This window comes from Hyperolius riggenbachi, chromosome 12, assembly GCF_040937935.1.
Source record: "Hyperolius riggenbachi isolate aHypRig1 chromosome 12, aHypRig1.pri, whole genome shotgun sequence".
Lineage (NCBI taxonomy): Eukaryota > Metazoa > Chordata > Amphibia > Anura > Hyperoliidae > Hyperolius > Hyperolius riggenbachi.
Window position 1 is genome coordinate 18,851,884 of NC_090657.1, and position 12,392 is coordinate 18,864,275.

At 47.3% G+C, this 12,392-nt stretch overlaps 1 long non-coding RNA gene across 1 annotated transcript in view; it reads left to right on the forward strand.

Moving 5' to 3' along the window:
* LOC137541337 (uncharacterized) overlaps positions 1-12,392 on the forward strand; it is a 456,394-nt gene that overhangs the window by 329,466 nt on the left and 114,536 nt on the right. The window contains exon 3 of the long non-coding RNA XR_011025126.1: positions 5,261-5,294. This is a non-coding gene — a long non-coding RNA (uncharacterized lncRNA). The remainder of the gene's footprint in view (positions 1-5,260; positions 5,295-12,392) is intronic.

Below are 12,392 nucleotides of genomic sequence, written 5' to 3' on the forward strand. Positions count from 1 at the left end.
ATTTAGGTTCACCGTATTGACTGTTCTGATCCCATTTTCACAGGTCTGATTAATACTGTGTTTATGTTTATGATTATAATATACATGCAAGCTTTACTTAGCCATCTGTCTCTCACCCACAGTACCTACTCTTACCTATTGCCTGATGAAGCGGGGTCATACCTGCAAAACACGTTGCATTTTTCCCTGGAGTATGTAAATTTGTTCTGCTTAACTTTGTTGGCCTATCTTGTGTCTGTGTGGAGGAGGCAAGTCCACCACTGCCTCCACAAATTTTCGACTTTTTATACATTTTTATTCTTCTGTTGCCTCTGTATCCCTGTTACACCTATGGAGAGGGAAGGCTCTGGGCCCTATAGATCCAAATAAAGGTGGCCACTAACGGTCTAATTTCTAGCGAAAAATCGTTCGAGCGATCAGAAATTCTGATCGGATTGGTTGTAAATAATCTCTGTTGGTGGACACAATCGATTATGAATGAGTGAAAAAAATGTCGTCCGGATGACTTTTCGTCTAACCAAAATTTGGATTGTCCTGTTGGTTGTGATAGATAGGAAGCAAAGATTGGTTCGTTGATGGTGTAGTGAACGATGTATTACAATATTTCACTTCTAATCAGAATTTCTGATCGCTCGAACAATTTTTCGCTAGAAATTGGATCGTTAGTGGCCACCTTAAGGCTTCTCTCATCCTCCTCAGCCAGCCCGATCCAGCGCTGACACCCCGAACAGACCATAACAATAACAGGGACCTGGCAGTGCAGGTGCACTAGCAGCTTTTTCCTCCGGCTCTGGCGGAAATAGCCGAGCCTGATTGGGTCCGCTGTACGGCGCAGTTGTGTACACAGCTCGCTCCTGTGCAGTAAAGCGGACCCGATGGGATTCGGCTATGGCTAGTGGAAATTCGCTAGTGCACCTGCGTGCAGCGCCAACAGGCCTTTGTTGGCAGGTTTTCAGGGCTCCCACCTCTGTAACGGGGCTTAAAGAAGGGAGAAGGGAAGCCTCTTTAGGATCCAGAAACTACCCCTTCCTGAGGTAAATACTCCCTAGGTGCACTTTTTTCACTTCAGGGCCACTTTAAAGAGAAACTCCGAACAAGAATTGAACTTTATCCCAATCAGTAGCTGATACCCCCTTTTACATGAGAAATCTATTCCTTTTCACAAACAGACCTTCAGGGGGCGCTGTATGACTGATATTGTGCTGAAACCCCTCCCACAAGAAACAAGAAAAGTACGTACTCTTGGCAGTTTCCTGTCTGTGAACCTTGCTGCATGTGGGAAATCGCTGTTTACAGCTGTTTCCAACTGCCAAAAACCATGCAGCAGCTACATCACCTGCCAACAGTAAAATGTTCACTGGAGTTCCTCTTTAAGTTGTGTTTATTCACATCAAAAGTGGTAGACCTGCCTCTCCATCCTCGCTGTTTAGCTTTGCCGATCACTAATGTCGTATTACCTGTTTGTACACACAACAAGAAAAAGCCATCCATCTAGCAATAAATTAATACTCATGACAAATGAAGTCCATGTAATATAGACAATTTTATTAGGGACATATCCCTACTAAAAACAATTAAAACATAGTAAGGGGTGTGGCTAGATAGCAAAACATATACAAAATCAGTGCAAATAATTACAGGGAGTGCAGAATTATTAGGCAAATGAGTATTTTGACCATATCATCCTCTTTATGCATGTTGTCTTACTCCAAGCTGTATAGGCTCGAAAGCCTACTACCAATTAAGCATATTAGGTGATGTGCATCTCTGTAATGAGAAGGGGTGTGGTCTAATATCAGGTGTGCATAATTATTAGGCAAATTCCTTTCCTTTGGCAAAATGGGTCAACAGAAGGACTTGACGGGCTCAGAAAAGTCAAAAATAGTGAGATATCTTGCAGAGGGATGCAGCACTCTTAAAATTGCAAAGCTTCTGAAGCGTGATCATCGAACAATCAAGCGTTTCATTCAAAATAGTCAACAGGGTCGCAAGAAGCGTGTGGAAAAACCAAGGCGCAAAATAACTGCCCATGAACTGAGAAAAGTCAAGCGTGCAGCTGCCAAGATGCCACTTGCCACCAGTTTGGCCATATTTGCAACATCACTGGAGTGCCCAAAAGCACAAGGTGTGCAATACTCAGAGACATGGCCAAGGTAGGAAAGGCTAAAGACGACCACCACTGAACAAGACACACAAGAAACGTCAAGACTGGGCCAAGAAATATCTCAAGACTGATTTTTTCTAAGGTTTTATGGACTGATGAAATGAGAGTGGGCCAGATGGATGGGCCCGTGGCTGGATTGGTAAAGGGCAGAGAGCTCCAGTCCGACTCAGACGCCCGCAAGGGGGAGGTGGAGTACTTGTTTGGGCTGGTATCATCAAAGATGAGCTTGTGGGGCCTTTTCAGGTTGAGGATGGAGTCAAGCTCAACTCCCAGTCCTACTGCCAGTTTCTGGAAGACACCTTCTTCAAGCAGTGGTACAGGAAGAAGTCTGCATCCTTCAAGAAAAACATGATTTTCACGCAGGACAATGCTCCATCACACGTGTCCAAGTACTCCACAGCGTGGCTGGCAAGAAAGGGTATAAAAGAAGAAAAACTAATGACATGGCCTCCTTGTTCACCTGATCTGAACCCCATTGAGAACCTGTGGCCCATTATAAAATGTGAGATTTACAAGGAGGGAAAACAGTACACCTCTCTGAACAGTGTCTGGGAGGCTGTGGTTGCTGCTGCACGCAATGTTGATGGTGAACAGATCAAAACACTGGCAGAATCCATGGACGGCAGGCTTTTGAGTGTCCTTGCAAAGAAAGGTGGCTATATTGGTCACTGATTTGTTTTTGTTTTGTTTTTGAATGTCAGAAATGTATATTTGTGAATGTTGAGATGTTATATTGGTTTCACTGGTAAAAATAAATAATTGCAATGGGTATATATTTGTTTTTTGTTAAGTTGCCTAATAATTATGCACAGTAATAGTCACCTGCACACACAGATATCCCCCTAAAATAGCTAAAACTAAAAACAAACTAAAAACTAATTTCAAAAATATTCAGCTTTGATATTAATGAGATTTTTGGGTTCATTGAGATTATGGTTTTTGTTCAATAATAAAATTATTCCTCAAAAATACAACTTGCCTAATAATTCTGCACTCCCTGTATATGATGGGTACAATGGAGGTATATACAATGATACTAATATACAGCCAGTGTGCTGGTAAAGACTCCACTGATCTAGCAAAACTGCTAATTCATGGTCTAATAGTAAAGCTGAGAACCAGCACCTATTAGCAGAAAGCTAGAAAAAGAAAGATTGATACAATGCTTACCACCAAAGACACCACCATAGATGTGCTAGATTACTTAAATACCCTTATGGAGAGCCATCATTTCCGTATTCGGTGCAACCACCTGTTCAGTGGGAGCCAAGTTGTGATAACCTTTATGAAAGTAGCAAAAGAACGAAATTTCACAACTGTCTCCTTTGCACATACAAAATAAACCACTTTAATATTGCCATAGCAGGGTAATACAACACTACTTAAAAACAATTAAAAACGATTTTCAGTATAGCGCGCTAAAAGAGGCACAGCAGGCTTTGCAGTTATTGTGTGTTGCGATCGCCCGGCATCAGCCTATGCTAAACGCCCACACCACTGCAATGATAGCCTGTAAATTGCCCACCACCTTAAAGAGACAATGAAGCGAAAAAAAAAATATGATATAGTGAATTGGTTGTGTACTATGAATAATTACTAGAAGATTAGCGGCAAAGAAAATATTCTCATACTTTTATTTTCAGGTATATAGTGTTTTTACTAACATCGCATCATTCTATAATATGTGCAGATTACACAACACTCAGCATTCAAAATGAGTCTTTCAGAGCAGTCTGTGAAGTAATGACCTCTCCTCTAGCAGAGGAAAAGTAAATAGTCCAGGAACAGTTGAGATAATAAAAGTCAGAAGACAGCCCTCTCCACGACTAACTTAGTCGGAGAGCTTAATGGCTTGTTTGCATAGAGATAACAACTGGAGTTTCTCAACTCTTCCTGTACTGGAAACAATTACACTGATGTATCTGATCTTAATGTTTTATTTCTTAGCTGTGCTACACATACAAATCATAATATCATCATTTTTTTTTTCGCTTCAGTGTCTCTTTAAGTTGAGCGTGCTATACTGAAAAGCGGTTTTAATTGTTTTTAAGTAGCGTTGTATTACCCTGCTATGGCAATATTAAAGTGGTTTATTTTGTATGTGCAAAGGAGACAGTTGTGAAATTTCGTTCTTTTGCTACATAGATGTGCTAGCCAGCACCCCTCAGACCGCCTCACATGTATCACAGACCCCCTCCGCTTCCTCGGAGATCTCAGAGGAAGCAAATTTCTACCAATAGGTGCTGGTTCTCAGCTTTACTATAGGACCATGAATTAGCAGTTTTGCTAGATCAGTGGAGTCTTTACCAGCACACTGGCTGTATATTCGTATCATTGTATATACCTCCATTGCACCCATCATATAATTATTTGCACTGATTCTGTATATGTTATCTATGACTACTATTGTATGTGTCATTTTGCTATCTAGCCACACCCCTTACTATGTTTTAATTGTTTTTAGTAGGGATATGTCCCTAATAAAATTGTCTATATTACATGGACTTCATTTGTCACGAGTATTAATTTATTGCTAGATGGATGGCTTTTTCTTGTTGTGTGTAGTTTATCTAAATCATCCATGGCATTCTTTGGTATTATTGTTTTGGCTCAGTTTTGCTCTTTGGTATTACCTGTTTGTCACAGGTGATCACTGCATGATGCTCGGTGAGATGCCAACAGTTCTGCATTGATGGAAATGTTTATACTTATTTTATGCAAATAAACAGTATGTAGTTTGGAAACGAACCAGTGAAATGCTGATGCTGCATCATTTGGAGCTATCGGGGGGTGGGGGGTGGGGGGGGGGGGGGGTATAACAGTGTTCCTATTGTTGGCTCACTTATAATAAAGCACCTACACATTGCTAGCCTATACTGAGGGACAGCTATGGCTCTAAGATCCTCCTGAGCAGCATGTCCGGACGGGCATAGCGCCTTTAGCTAAATTTGCTTCCCCGTCACAGTTACGGACATACCGCCCCGGAGGTTAAGGAAGTTTCAGGTCAAATGATATAAAAGTTTACTGTTTGGCTTAGAAATAAGATCGTTGCTACGTTATTTTATTTACACATTACATTATTTTATGTTTACACAGATGTTGTGAGAGCACCACGCCTTTCGAGGGGAATGTAAGTATGTAAAAACCTCGTAATTACTGATGTTGGTGCAATGGTGTTTGTATTGTACATGTTCAAGTGGTAAAAGTGTGATGTGTGCATTCAGTGCAACCAATGAGTCTCCTTGTTTTAGGGCCTGTTTCCATCTTGCCGGACGCACGCGTGCACAGTGGAAATGGAACTTGCAGTGGTGCTAGAACGCATCCGAATCCCTCTAGCAGTGCCTTCTCCCCCCTGTATGCATTGTATTGATTTCAATAGGCTGTGTTTCCCCATCTGATTTCACATGCAGGAAAATGCAGCAATTCAAGTCTAGTGAAAACGAGCCCTAGGCTGTAAGCTCTAATAGGATGTTTGTAATAATGAGTGTTTCAGGCAGTGTTATATATGGGACATCATTTGTTTGTCCAGTAACATAAATGGAATCAGTATGGTTTGGCTGGAAGCCAGTAGTATGTTCTCTCCCTCCCCCGAAGTAAAAATAAACTGATGTGATAAACTTTATCTATTGATATAATCCCAAACATTACTTACGTGGCATCCTACAGTCTGCACCTGCTTGGTATGTTTATTCACCTCCCTTACAGAGTAATGGAGCTCTATTGAGCTTCTTCTCACTTCCCTGATTGTCAGGAATGTTTGTCACAGTCATACACAACTTTTATGACCTTTTATCAGGTGGCTGGTATTCCGACATCTGACTTCATAGGGCTGTGATTTCTAGCACTGTGTTATTAAAGCGATCCTGAAAGTAAATTCAGTTAAGGTCAGTTTTGCACTTGTGTAATACGGTGCGCCCTGCATCGTACTGCACCACCGCCCTGCATGCAGCTTACATATAACCCTGCACCATAGTGCATTGACAGGGTCATATGCAAAGGTCCGCCCCCTGGTTAGTGACATACTCACTGCTGGGCAGGTCACTGGGATTCCCGTTTGTGCATGCGTGCTTGACATGTGTGCCGCACTATGTTGTCTGACACCAATGTAACTTGAGTGGTTGCTGTCAGATTCAGAGCAGAGATGCCCCCACCCCTTTCCCTCCCCTCATTTACCTTGTGACACTGACATATTCTATATTCTAGTATTTCAATTCTGAAATTCTTTGTTGAAAAAACAAACCCTGACAATCCTCCATCAGGAAATGGACTGGCCCAAAACCTGTCGGTTCTGTCAGATTTTAACTGCCTACATTTTTCGTGATAGTCTGTAAAGTGCTGCAAATTATGTCAGCACCATATAAATACATAAATGATACTAGTCCACAAATGTGCTTTATAAAGGACACTATCCTGATAGAATTTAATATTCCTCCTCCTATAAACAGAACCCAGACAGTTCTTACTTCAGACACTGCTGAAAGCGGGGCTCATGTCATTGCTGGAGGCCAAACAGCGTTCCTGGGCAGATCGCTTGACTGGCAGATCAGAAACCCGATGTAATTATTTCCTCTATAATTGTGAAAACATGACGTATTTGAAGGCTGCTATGGCTGTGGCAGTTCAGGGCAGGAGGATAATTATGCCTCGCGGTGTGGAGATGCTGAACACAGAAAAAGGACAGGTGGCAGCGGTTGTCTGATGAGCTTCATTAGAGTAATGGGTGTGCATAGGCAGCCAAGACTGAGACGCTGTCATGTGATCTCTGAGGGTCAGTTCAGTATTGTCCCTACCAGTACATGGGCTGGTCACATGGCTAGGCATTGTCCCTACCAGTACATGGGCTGGTCACATGGCTAGGTATTGTCTCTTCCAGTACATGGGCTGGTCACATGGCTAGGTATTGTCTCTTCCAGTACATGGGCTGGTCACATGGCTAGGTATTGTCCCTACCAGTACATGGGCTGGTCACATGGCTAGGTATTGTCCCTACCAGTACATGGGCTGGTCACATGGCTAGGCATTGTCCCTACCAGTACATGGGCTGGTCACATGGCTAGGCATTGACCCTATCAGTACATGGGCTGGTCACATGGCTAGGCATTGTCCCTACCAGTACATGGGCTGGTCACATGGCTAGGCATTGTCCCTACCAGTACATGGGCTGGTCACATGGCTAGGTATTGTCCCTACCAGTACATGGGCTGGTCACATGGCTAGGCATTGACCCTATCAGTACATGGGCTGGTCACATGGCTAGGTATTGTCCCTACCAGTACATGGGCTGGTCACATGGCTAGGCATTGTCCCTACCAGTACATGGGCTGGTCACATGGCTAGGTATTGTCCCTACCAGTACATGGGCTGGTCACATGGCTAGGCATTGTCCCTACCAGTACATGGGCTGGTCACATGGCTAGGTATTGTCTCTTCCAGTACATGGGCTGGTCACATGGCTAGGCATTGTCCCTACCAGTACATGGGCTGGTCACATGGCTAGGTATTGTCCCTACCAGTACATGGGCTGGTCACATTGCTAGGCATTGTCCCTACCAGTACATGGGCTGGTCACATGGCTAGGTATTGTCTCTTCCAGTACATGGGCTGGTCACATGGCTAGGTATTGTCTCTTCAGTACATGGGCTGGTCACATGGCTAGGTATTGTCCCTACCAGTACATGGGCTGGTCACATGGCTAGGCATTGTCCCTACCAGTACATGGGCTGGTCACATGGCTAGGCATTGTCCCTACCAGTACATGGGCTGGTCACATGGCTAGGTATTGTCTCTTCCAGTACATGGGCTGGTCACATGGCTAGGTATTGTCCCTACCAGTACATGGGCTGGTCACATGGCTAGGTATTGTCCCTACCAGTACATGGGCTGGTCACATGGCTAGGCATTGTCCCTACCAGTACATGGGCTGGTCACATGGCTAGGTATTGTCCCTACCAGTACATGGGCTGGTCACATGGCTAGGTATTGTCCCTACCAGTACATGGGCTGGTCACATGGCTAGGCATTGTCCCTACCAGTACATGGGCTGGTCACATGGCTAGGTATTGTCCCTACCAGTGCATGGGCTGGTCACATGGCTAGGTATTGTCCCTACCAGTACAAGGGCTGGTCACATGGCTAGGTATTGTCCCTACCAGTACATAGGGCTGGTCACATGGCTAGGTATTGTCCCTACCAATACATGGGCTGGTCACATGGCTAGGTATTGTCCCTACCAGTACATGGGCTGGTCACATGGCTAGGTATTGTCCCTACCAGTACATGGGCTGGTCACATGGCTAGGCATTGACCCTATCAGTACATGGGCTGGTCACATGGCTAGGCATTGTCCCTACCAGTACATGGGCTGGTCACATGGCTAGGCATTGTCCCTACCAGTACATGGGCTGGTCACATGGCTAGGCATTGTCCCTACCAGTACATGGGCTGGTCACATGGCTAGGTATTGTCCCTACCAGTACATGGGCTGGTCACATGGCTAGGCATTGACCCTATCAGTACATGGGCTGGTCACATGGCTAGGTATTGTCCCTACCAGTACATGGGCTGGTCACATGGCTAGGCATTGTCCCTACCAGTACATGGGCTGGTCACATGGCTAGGTATTGTCCCTACCAGTACATGGGCTGGTCACATGGCTAGGTATTGTCCCTACCAGTACATGGGCTGGTCACATGGCTAGGTATTGTCCCTACCAGTACATGGGCTGGTCACATGGCTAGGCATTGTCCCTACCAGTACATGGGCTGGTCACATGGCTAGGCATTGTCCCTACCAGTACATGGGCTGGTCACATGGCTAGGCATTGTCCCTACCAGTACATGGGCTGGTCACATGGCTAGGTATTGTCCCTACCAGTACATGGGCTGGTCACATGGCTAGGCATTGACCCTATCAGTACATGGGCTGGTCACATGGCTAGGTATTGTCCCTACCAGTACATGGGCTGGTCACATGGCTAGGCATTGTCCCTACCAGTACATGGGCTGGTCACATGGCTAGGCATTGTCCCTACCAGTACATGGGCTGGTCACATGGCTAGGCATTGTCCCTACCAGTACATGGGCTGGTCACATGGCTAGGTATTGTCTCTTCCAGTACATGGGCTGGTCACATGGCTAGGCATTGTCCCTACCAGTACATGGGCTGGTCACATGGCTAGGTATTGTCCCTACCAGTACATGGGCTGGTCACATGGCTAGGTATTGTCCCTACCAGTACATGGGCTGGTCACATTGCTAGGCATTGTCCCTACCAGTACATGGGCTGGTCACATGGCTAGGTATTGTCTCTTCCAGTACATGGGCTGGTCACATGGCTAGGTATTGTCTCTTCAGTACATGGGCTGGTCACATGGCTAGGTATTGTCCCTACCAGTACATGGGCTGGTCACATGGCTAGGCATTGTCCCTACCAGTACATGGGCTGGTCACATGGCTAGGCATTGTCCCTACCAGTACATGGGCTGGTCACATGGCTAGGTATTGTCTCTTCCAGTACATGGGCTGGTCACATGGCTAGGTATTGTCCCTACCAGTACATGGGCTGGTCACATGGCTAGGTATTGTCCCTACCAGTACATGGGCTGGTCACATGGCTAGGCATTGTCCCTACCAGTACATGGGCTGGTCACATGGCTAGGTATTGTCCCTACCAGTACATGGGCTGGTCACATGGCTAGGTATTGTCCCTACCAGTACATGGGCTGGTCACATGGCTAGGCATTGTCCCTACCAGTACATGGGCTGGTCACATGGCTAGGTATTGTCCCTACCAGTACATGGGCTGGTCACATGGCTAGGTATTGTCCCTACCAGTACAAGGGCTGGTCACATGGCTAGGTATTGTCCCTACCAGTACATAGGGCTGGTCACATGGCTAGGTATTGTCCCTACCAGTACATGGGCTGGTCACATGGCTAGGTATTGTCCCTACCAGTACATGGGCTGGTCACATGGCTAGGTATTGTCCCTACCAGTACATGGGCTGGTCACATGGCTAGGTATTGTCCCTACCAGTACATGGACTGGTCACATGGCTAGGTATTGTCCCTACCAGTACATGGGCTGGTCACATGGCTAGGTATTGTCCCTGCCAGTAGGTTGGTTTATGGCTAGGTAATTACCCTAGGATCCCGGGGGAAGGGTTTGCACCCCCAGTGGTCGCTCTCTCGGATTAATAGAAGTCTCCTTAATCACAGGGATAGTGCAAGGGCAAACTCCCAACAAGGGAAACAAATCTAAACTATACAACCTCACAGCAGAGGTGTAAACAGTAACTTACTGGTGGGTGGAGGCGCCAAAAAATATTAAACAATTAAAACTGTTAAAAAGGAGAGGAAGTAGTTGGCATCTCTCCTGGAGAAACAACCATTTGTATGGACACAGTTTTCAAAGGTTTTATTGCACTATAGATAAGAAAACGCGTTTCAGAGGGGTTTCCTTGCTTCATCAGGTAAGTGCAAAAATGATGCCAGTTGGCTGCTGTGAACAGGGACAAGTGCCTCTTTGCTAAGCAAGCATCATCAAGATGATGTAACATAACTTTTCTGGGGATTTATTTAACATGGTATATTGAGAATTAGAGATAGTCAGTCAAGTTATAATAATTCTGGTTTGTATGCAGCTTGGAATTGCTATGCTGCCAGTAGCTGTGGTAGGTCTGGAAGAGGTGTGCCAGGGTACCTGGTGCTGCAGCTGCTTAGGTCTGGAAGAGGTGCAGCAGAGGTCTGGGAGAGGTGCAGCAGAGGTCTGGAAGAGGTGCGCAGGGGTACCTGGTGCTATAGCAGCGGCAGGTCTGGAAAAGGAGCAGCAGAGGCCTGGAAGAGGTGCGCCGCTGTACCTGGTGCTGTAGCAGCGGCAGGTCTGGAAGAGGTGCGCTGGGGTACCTGGTTCTGTATCAGCGGCAGGACTGGAAGAAGTGCAGCAGAGGTCTGGAAGAGGTGCACCGGGGTACCTAGTGCTGTAGCAGCTGCAGGTCTGGAAGAGGTGTGCCATGGTACCTGGTGCTGTAGCAGCGGCAGGTCTGGGAGAGGTGCAGCAGAGGTCTGGAAGAGGTGCGCCGCTGTACCTGGTGCTGTAGCAGCGGCAGGTCTGGAAGAGGTGCGCTGGGGTACCTGGTTCTGTATCAGCGGCAGGACTGGAAGAAGTGCAGCAGAGGTCTGGAAGAGGTGCACCGGGGTACCTAGTGCTGTAGCAGCTGCAGGTCTGGAAGAGGTGTGCCATGGTACCTGGTGCTGTAGCAGCGGCAGGTCTGGAAGATGTGCAGCAGAGGTCTGAAAAAGGTGCGCCATGGTGCCTGATTCTGTAGCAGCGGCAGGTCTGGAAGAGGTGCAGCAGAGGTCTGGAAGAGGTGCAGCAAAGGTCTGGAAGAGGTGCAGCAAAGGTCTGGAAGAGGTGCACCGGGGTACCTGGTGCTGTAGCAGCGGCAGGTCTGGAAGAGGTGCAGCAGAGTTCTGGAAGAGGTGCGCCGGGGTACCTGGTGCTGTAGCAGCAGCAGGTCTGGAAGAGGTGCAGCAGAGGTCTGGAAGAGGTGCGCTGGGGTACCTGGTGCTGTAGCAGCGGCAGGACTGGAAGAAGTGCAGCAGAGGTCTGGAAGAGGTGCGCCGAGGTACCTGGTGCTGTAGCAGCGGCAGGTCTGGAAGAGGTGCAGCAGAGGTCTGGAAGAGGTGCGCAGGGGTACCTGGTGCTGTAGCAGCGGCAGGACTGGAAGAAGTGCAGCAGAGGTCTGGAAGAGGTGCGCCGAGGTACCTGGTGCTGTAGCAGCGGCAGGTCTGGAAGAGGTGCAGCAGAGGTCTGGAAGAGGTGCGCCGGGGTACCTGGTGCTGTAGCAGCGGCAGGACTGGAAGAAGTGCAGCAGAGGTCTGGAAGAGGTGCGCCGGGGTACCTGGTGCTGTAGCAGCGGCAGGACTGGAAGAAGTGCAGCAGAGGTCTGGAAGAGGTGCACCGGGGTACCTGGTGCTGTAGCAGCGGCAGGACTGGAAGAAGTGCAGCAGAGGTCTGGAAGAGGTGCGCAGGGGTACCTGGTGCTGTAGCAGCGGCAGGTCTGGAAGAGGTGCAGCAAAGGTCTGGAAGAGGTGCGCCAGGGTACCTGGTGCTGTAGCAGCGGCAGGTCTGGAAGAGGTGCAGCAGAGGTCTGGAAGAGGTGCGCAGGGGTGCCTGGTGCTGTAGCAGCAGCAGGTCTGGAAGAGGTGCAGCAGAGGTCTGGAAGAGGT